At 45.3% G+C, this 12,068-nt stretch overlaps 1 long non-coding RNA gene across 1 annotated transcript; it reads right to left on the bottom strand.

Annotated features, from left to right (window-relative positions):
• Window positions 1–924: 924 nt before the first annotated feature.
• Window positions 925–11,845, bottom strand: LOC117435943 (uncharacterized). Its single transcript, XR_004549469.1, has 2 exons — window positions 11,708–11,845; window positions 925–2,610 (listed from the first exon to the last, which is right to left on the bottom strand). It is a non-coding gene; the product is annotated as an uncharacterized lncRNA (long non-coding RNA).
• Window positions 11,846–12,068: the final 223 nt, after the last annotated feature.

Here is a 12,068-nt window from a genome sequence, read left to right as displayed (position 1 = left end):
AACCATAGACTGATAGCCAGTGATTGCTGAAATGCCCTGGCCACTGTTTAAAGATGTAAGAGTCTGTCACATGTTGATTGTGACCTGAAGTGAAAATGGCTGAACAAGGAACTTATTTCAACAGAGGTAATGCTTTTTAGTAACCTCAGTGACTAGATATTCAAAGAAATACAGCTTTGCAGGAAGGACAGGAGCTCCTATTTGATTCATGAGGTGGGCCATGAAAGTGGACTGTTCCTCCCAGTCAATCGAGGCCTTCAAAGTCCCATTTGAAAGCTCTCCTGGACAGCCAAGGAAGTGATATGTCATGGAGTATAATAAAACCTGCAATCCCAAGAGCATAGAATCATAGAAAGGTTACACAGGAAGGAACATAAATCATAAAAAGGTTTAAGTTGGAAGGGACCTTAAAGCTCATCCAGTTCCAAACCTCTGTCATGGGCAGAGACACCTCACACTTGAGGTTGCTCCAAGCCCCTGTGTCCAACCTGACCTTGAACACTGCCAGGGATGGGGCAGCCACAGCTTCTCTGGGCACCCTGTGCCAGCGCCTCAGCACCCTCAGAGTAGAGATCCTTAGATCCAATCTAAACTTCCTCTGTTTCAGTCTGAACCCATCACCCCTTGTCCTGTCACTGCAATCCCTGATGCAGAGTCCCTCTCCAGCATCCTTGTAGCCCCTTCAGACACTGGAAGCTGCTCTGAGCTGTGGCCTCCCCTGGACTTGCTCCAAGAGCTCCATGTCCTTCTTATGCCGAGGACACAGCGCTGCACCCAGTGCTGCAAGTGGGGTCTCACAAGAGCAGAGCAGAGGGGCAGGATCACCTCCATGGTATGCACAGAAGATTTCTTTTAAAACCCAGCTAAATCGGGACAGCTCAGGCACTTGAACACTATATTTACTAAGTAAACACTCACACTAGATTAGAACAGCAAGTATTTTATTTCTTGTTATTTCTTTCAACTCTGTTTGTTGTTTTACTGCTCTCACAGAAACGAGTGCTCCGTGGGAAGGCATGCCTCGCATTGATGCTGACTTCACCCAGGAACCCTTACTGGCTCCTGTGTTTACCTCACACACAAGAAAACACATCCAGATTTGAACTCTGTCTCTTGCATTCTGCTAGGAAGACAAAAACAAGTCCCTTTGGCCCCCTCTTCCTCTGAGCTTTGGCTTATTCACGCTCCTGAGCTGCATGCAGTGTGTTTTCTGGAACACGCAGCCTGCTTATATCAGTCGTAAAACGCGCAGGAGGACAAGTGTAATGCTGTTTGTCTGCAGCTTGGGAATTGGTACTCGTGCTTGTGGCTCCACTTTCCTCTTGATCTTCTTTGTCTTGGGTTTCCTTGTGTTTTTGCTTGAGGTTTGTTTCCTGATCCGTGGTTGCAGAAGGTGGAAAGCAAGCAAGCAGGCTCACGGTTAAAGGATGAGCTTTTTCACACACAAGATAACTTCATAGTGGCACCTGTTACTGTGGGATATAGTAGAGGTCTGTTTGAATGGATTCAAAAGATCACAGAGGGAATGTCCACTCGGGGCTATTAAACACAGCAACTTGATGTCACCTTGTCTCAGAGGTCCCTATACTTCCCTATATACTTCCCAAATTGTATGCAAGGAAGAATCTTTTGATATTTGCTGTTTCTTGACTGCTTTCCTGACATCTATGACTTGTTGCAAAAGACAAAATGGCATAAGCTCTAATGGAGCTAATTCTGAGCTACAGGGAATCTTACCATTGTTTTCCTTGTGTATTTTTAATTAATCATTCCCTATGGTCTATATGGGATAGCTTCTAACCTGTGCTGCTTTCTGTAAGTGCTGTCTTTGAATGCTCAGCTCCTAGGTCTAAGCTCAAGGTTTTTCTAGTTGGAAAGACACTCAGTCTTTGAGGATTACATTGAGGAAGGACACTCGATCTAAGCAAGAAGAGGGTGCTCTGAGAGAGGGGATCAGCTCAGAGCCAAGTGTGATGCAGGCAGGGCAGTCACCCCAGCCACCAGGACACAGCTGGGGATTGCTCTTAGGGTTTACTGCCAAGCCTGGACATGGTAAAGGAACAAATCCAGTGTGCACACAGGGATGCCAGGCAGGAGCAGCAGGAAATGGGGCTGCTGACACGACTACAATGTAGGGCTGAAGTTCATCCAGGAAAACTGTTCAGCAAGTCAGGAAAGCAAAGGACAAAGCCAGGTATGGGTGCACCTACAACACAGCTCAAGGACCTCAAGTCAAATAAGCTGGGTGAGAGGAAGACCAAGGTGAGTGTGGGCATAATAATCAAGGTCAATGGGTGGCCCATGTTCCTTTACAGATTCAGTCCTTTGTATCCATTGTTTTGTTATCTTGTTGGGGTTTGCTTTTCTCTAGTTGTCAGTGGGTTACTAATACGAGTTGGAGCATGTCCTGGGTTCAGCTGTAGCAGTCATTTCTCTCCTTCTTAGTAGCTGGTGCAGTGCTGTGCTGGTGGCTGGGCTTAAACCACGACAGAGTGATACATGGGTCTCTTAAGGTATTAATGCCATAGATCCCAGGCTGAGTGGAGACAGCAGGAGGTCTGCAGCTCTTGGGAATTGCCATAGTTTAGTGGTGTCTCAAGTCACTAGCATCTGTAAGAGTTCACACACAGTGTTAGGTTAGCAGGCAGGAAGAAGTCTGCAATAACCACATAATTTCAACCTCTGTGACTTCAATACCTGCAGCAATAATAAGCAAATACTAAGAATTAAAAGGAAAAAATAAAGCAAGGAATACTATAATCAATAGTGAGGGAATGTTCAAAGCTGAGTTCTACACTTCTTTGCAGTGAATGGATTTACAGCATGCATATTGGTTCCAATCAGTAAATCTAGCTTGTGTTTCAAAGATAGAATGTTTTCACATAGGTTTTAACAATCAGCATGTAATAGAATAAGCTGAACTTCTGTTTAATGAGCAGACTGGTTTGTACACCTGTTGTAAATCAGGAAAAACCCAATGTAAGTAACTTCTTTCAGGTCCATGACATGAGGATTGATTGATTTTTTTTTTAATTAAAAAAAAACTAAAAAGCCAACAAAAATAAGAGGTCAAATTTGCAGTTTTTTGTGTTTCAAGATCTTGATACCTGTGTAATTGCTTGGAGTCACATTTTAATTCATTATGCATTTTTCACTGTGTCCAGACCATTTAAATGCCTTGGTGCTTATCTATAACTGTGAATTTGGTCCTGTAGGATGGGTGTACCTTCTGAAGGAGGAGATGGTGGTTTAAACACACAAGATTGGGACCACCCTGTGGAGCAGTTAACCTTAATAGCACTGCTTCTGCTTAAAACGGCTTAAAGGAGGAAGTGCTCCGATGCAGAAACATGGAATTGTGTTTCTGAAGTTCACCCAGAAACTCTTTTGACTTTCTGACCTGGAAATGCTGCCAATCTTTTGTTATTATTTGCAAATATTCTGTTTATTTCCATAAGGATCAATAGGAAGCTGCATTTTGGCTTTCTGAAAGTACTCGGCCAAAACCTCAGCCTTTCTGGGATGCTATGAAAGAAGATGGAAGAAAGAGGGGGCACATGAAGGATGAATTTCATTTCTCATTCATTATAATTCATTGCCTAGGGACAACTTAGCAGGCAAGTTACTTGATCTGCTTTTCAGCATTGGTGAGCATTTGCAGATAGCATATTCTCTTGGGTATATCCGCTCCCAGCTCCTCCTCTAACACTTTCCTGGAGCAGTGGTGGCAGGAACGGGCTCATGGCTCATCAGTGCATTTAATTAAATATGACTTCAAGTGTATTTATGGCTATGTAAATTTGAGTTTCAGCTGAGATTTTATCACTTTTGTTCACTTTTATCCCTTATTCAGTATTTTTTTGAGTTTTATTCACTTTCTGCACACTTGTAGTCACTTTAACTTTTATCTCTTTTCACTCACTCTATACTCACTTTTTTCAGCTTTTGGGTTTTATTTTTCCAACTTTTAATCACTTCTGTTTGCATTTATTTGCTTTTATTCAACTTTCTATTAACTTTTATTCACTTTTAATCATTTTTTTACTCAGCTTTGCCAGGAAAACCTGGTTTTGATAACAGCTCGGGAAGCAGAGTGAGATTTAAAGCCTTATTCGAATAAAGGGAGATCTCCCCCAGACATACCTGGTTCAGGATCTCCATTTGCAGTGTCCACCTATTTGATACCTTCCCTGCCTGCAAAGTCCATCCTCCTTTCTCCTTTGCCTCGGATCCATTCTACCCTGCATACATTATAGTTCCTATGAGCCTAAACAAGGCTGAACAAGTCACCACGTTATTTACAGCATCTTTTTCATAGAACCACGGGTCTTTTGTAGGATTCTGCATAGGATTCTGCATAGGTCTCTGTCAGTCTGAGTGGCCTGAATGGGAGATTTGAGAGAGAGTCTGAGCCATTCTGTATTAGAATGAGCCTGCATGCGGGTGAGCCTGAGTGACAGTGAGTTTGCATGTGTCTGAATGTCATTTCTGAGTGTGAGGCTGAGCCGGATAGGAAAGCAGCCAGGCAGCTGATCCTCATCTGACAGCTGTTATTCCAGCTGGTGCTTTGTGGGAAGGGCTGTGGGTAGGACCTCGGGTATATCAGGCACAGCCTCTGATTTGGGAGCTCATTACCATGATGTAAAATAGACTTTGTCCGTATGAAACAACTGCATCAAATGTTGAAGCTTGGCCAAAGAGCTTCTCTAATCAGAGCCGAAACTGCTCCTGCTCAAGATAGGAAGACCCCCGGAAGGACTGAAGTTGCAGCAATCGGTCACCAGATGGCAGCAGAGACCGTGCCATAACGAGCTCCTGGTCTCTCGGAATGGGGCGGGGGGGCCGGGCCATGGCAGCTCATTCTCGTGTGTGTACATGTATGAAGAAAATCCAACCTGCGCACTGACGGGGGAGCAGAAATCCATCGGGAAGAGGGGGGAGATGAGCTGACCCAGACGTGAGACCCACCGGGGGCAGGACGGGGCTGTGTGCTCACAGCGGGGTTGGGAATCTTGCCGGGAGTAGGAGCCAGGAGGGCTCCCGGCGACGAGAAACAGGATGAAGAGAGGCGGAAGGTAAAGGAGAGCGGTAGGGAAGGACGGGGAGAGCGAGAACACAGCCCCGAAGGGAAGACAAAAAGAAACTGGTGTGTGTGTGTTCCTTTACATAGAAGCTTTCCCACCCGGAAGGGATAAATAGATGATAGATAAATAGAGAGATGATAGATAATAGATGATATCTGGATGAAAGATGATAGATAGATGATAATAGTCGATAGATAGATGATAGATAATAGATGATAGATAGATGATAGATGATTAGATAGATGATAGAGGATAGATAGATGATTGATAGATGATAGGTAGATAGATATGGTAGACAGATGATAGTTGATTGCTGATAGATGATAGATAGATGATACATAGAGAGTAGATAGATGATAGATATGGAGACAGGTAGACAGGTAGACAGATCTAATAGATAGATGATAGATATGGAGACAGGTAGATAATAGGTAGGCAGATAGATGATAGATAAACAGATAGATAAATGATAGGTGATAGATGACAGATTATTGATAGATGATAGGTAGTTAGATTGATAGGTAGATGATGGATAGGTAGATAGATGATAGATAATCTATAGATGATAGAGGACAGATAGATGATAGATAAATAGATGGTAGATGATAGGTAGACAGATAGATAAATGATAGATGATAGGTAGATGATAGATAGACAGGTGATAGATAGATGATAGATAGACAGATGATAGGTAGATAGATTATAGGTAGTAGATAGATAGATATGGAGACAGATAAGTAGACCGATAGGTGATAGATAGATGATAGATGATAGCTAGACTGATAGGTACACAGATCCGATAGGCAGATAGATGATAGATAAGTAGACAGATGATAGATGATAAATGATAGATGATAGGTAGACAGATGAGAAACAGGTAGATAGGTAGGTAGATAGATGACAGATAGATAGATGATAGGTAGATAGATGGTAGATGATAGATAGATGATAGGGACATAGAAAGTTGATAGATGATAGATGACAGGTAGATGATGGATGATAGATATGGAGACAGATAAGTATACAGATAGGTGATAGATGATAGACAATAGATGATAGGTAGACAGGTAGGCAGATTTGATAGACATATAGATGATAGATAGATGATAGGTAGATAGATAATAGATATAGATAGATGTTAGATGATAGGTAGACAGATAAATGATAGTAGATTACAGATTGATAGATGATAGATAGATATGGAGAGAGATAGGTAGACCAATAGATAGGTGATAGATAGGTGATAGATGATAGATAGGTAGATGATAGATAGGTAGACAGATAGATATGTAGAGAGATAGATAGATGGTAGATAAATAGATGGTAGATGATAGACGATAGGTAGACAGATAAATGATAGATGATAGGTAGATGATAGACAGGTGATAGATGATAGGTAGATGATAGATAGATGATATAGACAAATGGTAGATAGATGATAGGTAGATTATAGATATAGACAGATGGTAGATAGATGATAAATTGACAGATGATAGGTAGATGATAGATATGGAGACAGATAAGTAGACTAATAGATAGGTGATAGGTAGACGGTAGAGAGATGATAGACTGGTAGGTACACAGATCTGATAGACAGATAGATGATAGATAGATGATAGATAAGTAGACAGATGATAGATAATAGATGGATGATAGGTAGACAAATGATAGATGATAAATGATAGGTAGATGATGGATAGGTAGACAGATAAATGATAGATGATACATAGATAATAGATGATAGATAGGCAGACAGACGATAGATTGATAGATGATAGGTAGATGATAGATGATAGGTAGACAGATGAGAGATAGGTAGATAGGTAGACAGATGATAGGTATATAGATAACAGGAAGACAGATAGGAGGTAGATGATAGATGAGAGATAGGTTGATGATACATGATAGATAGATAAAAGTTAGGTAGACAGATAAATGAGAGATGATAGGTAGATGATAGGTGATAGATGATAGAGAAATGATAGATGATAGGTAGATAAATAATAGGTAGGTAGACAGCGGATAGCTAGATAGGTAGATAAGGAGACAGATAGCCAGATAAGTAGACTGATAGGTGATAGATGATAGATAAGTAGATAGATGATAGGTAGATAGATCTGATAGATAAGTAGACAGATAGATGATGAATAGATAGGTAGATGATAAATGATAGATACGTAGACAGATAGATAAGTAGACAGATAAAGGATAGGTCAATAGATATGGAGACAGAGATTTAAGTAGACAGGTGATAGCTAGATAGATGACGGAGCGATGATACATGGTAGATAGCTAGACAGATAGATGATAGATAACAGATATAGATAGGTAGATATATAGCTGATAGGTAGACACACAGATGATAGAACTATAAAACTATAACGCCCACCCGCGAACTATAACGCCCACCCGCTAAAATATAACGCCCACCCGCTAAACTATAGTGTCCCTCCCGCGAACTATAAGGCCCACCCGCTAAAATATAACGCCCACCCGCGAACTATAAGGCCCACCCGCTAAAATATAACGCCCACCCGCTAAACTATAGTGTCCCTCCCGCGAACTATAAGGCCCACCCGCTAAAATATAACGCCCACCCGCGAAAATATAACGCCCACCCGCTAAACTATAGTGTCCCTCCCGCGAACTATAATGCCCACCCGCGAACTATAAGGCCCACCCGCTAAAATATAACGCCCACCCGCTAAACTATAGTGTCCCTCCCGCGAACTATAAGGCCCACCCGCTAAAATATAACGCCCACCCGCTAAACTATAGTGTCCCTCCCGCGAACTATAAGGCCCACCCGCTAAAATATAACGCCCACCCGCTAAAATATAACGCCCACCCGCTAAACTATAGTGTCCCTCCCGCGAACTATAATGCCCACCCGCTAAAATATAACGCCCACCGCTAAACTATAGTGTCCCTCCCGCGAACTATAACGCCCACCCGCTAAACTATAGTGTCCCTCCCGCGAACTATAACGCCCACCCGCGAACTATAAGGCCCACCCGCTAAAATATAAAGCCCACCCGCTAAAGTATAGTGTCCCTCCCGCGAACTATAACGCCCACCCGCGAACTATAAGGCCCACCCGCTAAAATATAACGCCCACCCGCTAAACTATAGTGTACCTCCCGCAAACTATAACGCCCACCCGCGAACTATAAGGCCCACCCGCGAACTATAAGGCCCGCCCGCTAAAATATAGTGTCTCTCCCGCGAACTATAATGCCCACCCGCGAACTATAAGGCCCACCCGCTAAAATATAACGCCCACCCGCTAAACTATAGTGTCCCTCCTGCGAACTATAACGCCCACCCGCGAACTATAAGGCCCACCCGCTAAAATATAACGCCCACCCGCGAACTATAAGGCCCACCCGCTAAAATATAACGCCCACCCGCTAAAATATAACGCCCACCCGCTAAACTATAGTGTCCCTCCCGCGAACTATAAGGCCCACCCGCTAAAATATAACGCCCACCCGCGAACTATAATGCCCACCCGCCAACTATAAGGCCCACCCGCTAAAATATAACGCCCACCCGCTAAACTATAGTGTCCCTCCCACGAACTATAACGCCCACCCGCGAACTATAATGCCCACCCGCTAAACTATAGTGTCCCTCCCGCGAACTATAAGGCCCACCCGCTAAAATATAACGCCCACCCGCGAACGATAATGCCCACCCGCTAAAATATAACGCCCACCCGCTAAAGTATAGTGTCCCTCCCGCGAACTATAACGCCCACCCGCGAACTATAAGGCCCACCCGCTAAAATATAACGCCCACCCGCGAACTATAAGGCCCACCCGCTAAAATATAACGCCCACCCGCTAAAATATAACGCCCACCCGCTAAACTATAGTGTCCCTCCCGCGAACTATAAGGCCCACCCGCTAAAATATAACGCCCACCCGCGAACTATAATGCCCACCCGCTAAAATATAACGCCCACCCGCTAAACTATAGTGTCCCTCCCGCGAACTATAACGCCCACTCGCGAACTATAAGGCCCACCCGCTAAAATATAATGCCCACCCGCTAAAATATAACGCCCACCCGCTAAACTATAGTGTCCCTCCCGCGAAATATAAGGCCCACCCGCTAAAATATAATGCCCACCCGCTAAACTATAGTGTCCCTCCTGCGAACTATAACGCCCACCCGCGAACTATAAGGCCCACCCGCTAAAATATAACGCCCACCCGCTAAACTATAGTGTCCCTCCCGCGAACTATAAGGCCCACCCGCGAACTATAATGCCCACCCGCTAAAATATAACGCCCACCCGCTAAACTATAGTGTCCCTCCCGCGAACTATAACGCCCACCCGCGAACTATAATGCCCACCCGCTAAAATATAACACCCACCCGCTAAACTATAGTGTCCCTCCCGCGAACTATAACGCCCACCCGTGAACTATAAGGCCCACCCGCTAAAATATAACGCCCACCCGCTAAACTATAGTGTCCCTCCCGCGAACTATAACGCCCACCCGCGAACTATAAGGCCCACCCGCGAACTATAAGGCCCACCCGCTAAAATATAACGCCCACCCGCTAAACTATAGTGTCCATCCCACGAACTATAACGCCCACCCGCGAACTATAAGGCCCACCCGCTAATATATAACACCCACCCGCTAAAATATAGTGTCCCTCCCGCGAACTATAAGGCCCACCCGCTAAAATATAACGCCCACCCGTGAACTATAATGCCCACCTGCTAAAATATAAGGCCCACCCACTAAACTATAGTGTCTCTCCCGCGAACTATAAGGCCCACCCGCGAACTATAAGGCCCACCCGCTAAAATATAACACCCACCCGCTAAACTATAGTGTCCCTCCCGCGAACTATAAGGCCCACCCGCTAAAATATAACGCCCACCCGCGAACTATAAGGCCCACCCGCTAAAATATAACGCCCACCCGCTAAACTATAGTGTCCCTCCTGCGAACTATAAGGCCCACCTGCTAAAATATAACGCCCACCCGCGAACTATAACGCCCACCCGCGAACTATAACGCCCACCCGCGAACTATAAGGCCTACCCGAGAACAACAACGCCCACCCACGATCTATAAGGCCCACCCGCGAACTATAACGCCCACCCGCGAACTATAAGGCCCACCCGCTAAACTATAGTGTCCCTCCCGCGAACTATAACGCCCACCCGCGAACTATAAGGCCCACCCGCGAACTATAACGCCCACCCGCGAACTATAAGGCCCACCCGCTAAACTATAGTGTCCCTCCCGCGAACTATAAGGCCCACCCGCGAACGATAACGTCCACCTGCGAGCTATAGCGCCCACCCACTAACTATAGCCCCCACCCGCTAGCTATAGCTCCCACCCACTAGCTATAGCACCCACCCGCCAAAGGCCTACAACTGTGGCCCTCCCGCTAACTATAGCGCCCTCCCTCTAACTATAGGGCCCACCCACTAACTATAGTGCCCACCCCCCAAGAGCCTAGAACCGCGGTCCTCCCGCTAACTATAGTGGCCACCCAGTAACTATAGTGCCCTACCGCTAGCTATAGCGCCCACCCGCCAAGAGCCTAGATCCGTGCCCCTCCTGCTAACTATAGCTCCCACCCACTAACTATAGCGCCCTAACGCTAACTATAGCGCCCACCCAAGAGCCTAGAACCGTGGCCCACCCGCTGACTATAGTGCCCATCTGCTAACTATAGCGCCCACCCGCTAGCTATAGCACCCACCCACCAAGAACCTAGAACTGTGGCCCTCCAGCTAACTATAGGGCCCTCCCGCCAGGAGGCTAGAACCATGGCCCTCCTGCTACCTACAGCGCCCACCCGCCAAGGGCCTACAACTGTGGCCCTCTCACTAACTATAGTGTCCACCCACTAACTATAGCGCCCACCTGCCAAGGGCCTACAACTGTGGCCCTCCTACTAACTATAGCACCCACCCACTAACTATAGCGCCCACCCAAGAGCCTAGAACCGTGGCCCTCCCGCTAACTATAGCGCCCACCCACCAAGAGCCTACAACCCTGTTTCGTGGCACCCCCTCCATACATAGAATGGAAGGGGAGCGTGGCCCATGTATCGTGGCACCCCCTACATCAAATGGGTGCTACTTTAGAGGGCTGCTTGGTTTTTAAACACACCAGTTGAGTTTGCAGGTCTAACATCACCTGCCCCATTAAAGTCTGCCTCTGGTAAATAATCCAATATAAAATTAAAAAGCAATCGAGCTTGTGGCACAACAAACCTGGTAAACAGGCGGCTTCAAACAAACCCCTCCTTCTCCCAGATGCCAAACCTGCGCTTACTGCTACCTCAACACTAGCTTAGCTTCTGTAACTAACACCAGGGCACATACATAATGGGGGGTACCAACATATATTCATATCCTTACATCATGCCCTATCCCCATGGTACAGAAAAACAAACCCCACAAGGGCTAAATAGAATGAACACAGGGAAGAGCTAAGCAGAGCTCATTATAAGGGGGTTTTCATTTTAAGAAACAGGACACTTCAGAAACACTGATTCCAGGTCTGTACTATTCACACACATTACCTGGCAGAAAACCATTCCAGAAAAGCCATACTAAAAAAAGGCTAAAGAACACTTACTTGCTTTGGTAGGTACTGATGGTCACATGTGTAGAATAGGAGATCCCAGAAGGAGTGTCAGCACAGTGAATAGTCCCTCTTGGGAAGTACAGCAAGTCACCTGGCTGCGAGAAAATGAACCGATTCAGGGCACCTGGTCAAACCTAAATGGGGTCAAAAGAGAGAAAATACTCACTGAGCAGACAGACTGACAGCACCTATTCTTTAAAATCACAAAGTAACAGATCTGCCACTGTACACTTAAATAACATAGAAACTAATAACATAGAAACATTTGCAAGCCAGAAGTCCAATACCTTAAACTTTCCAATTTACTGTCAATATTTACTATACACCAGTCTGAAAATAGGAAGCAAGCTTT

The sequence above is a fragment of the Melopsittacus undulatus genome, chromosome 3 (genome assembly GCF_012275295.1).
Source record: "Melopsittacus undulatus isolate bMelUnd1 chromosome 3, bMelUnd1.mat.Z, whole genome shotgun sequence".
NCBI classification, from domain to species: domain Eukaryota; kingdom Metazoa; phylum Chordata; class Aves; order Psittaciformes; family Psittaculidae; genus Melopsittacus; species Melopsittacus undulatus.
Note: the sequence above shows the minus strand (reverse complement) of the source record. Positions and strands in the feature narration are given on the sequence as shown.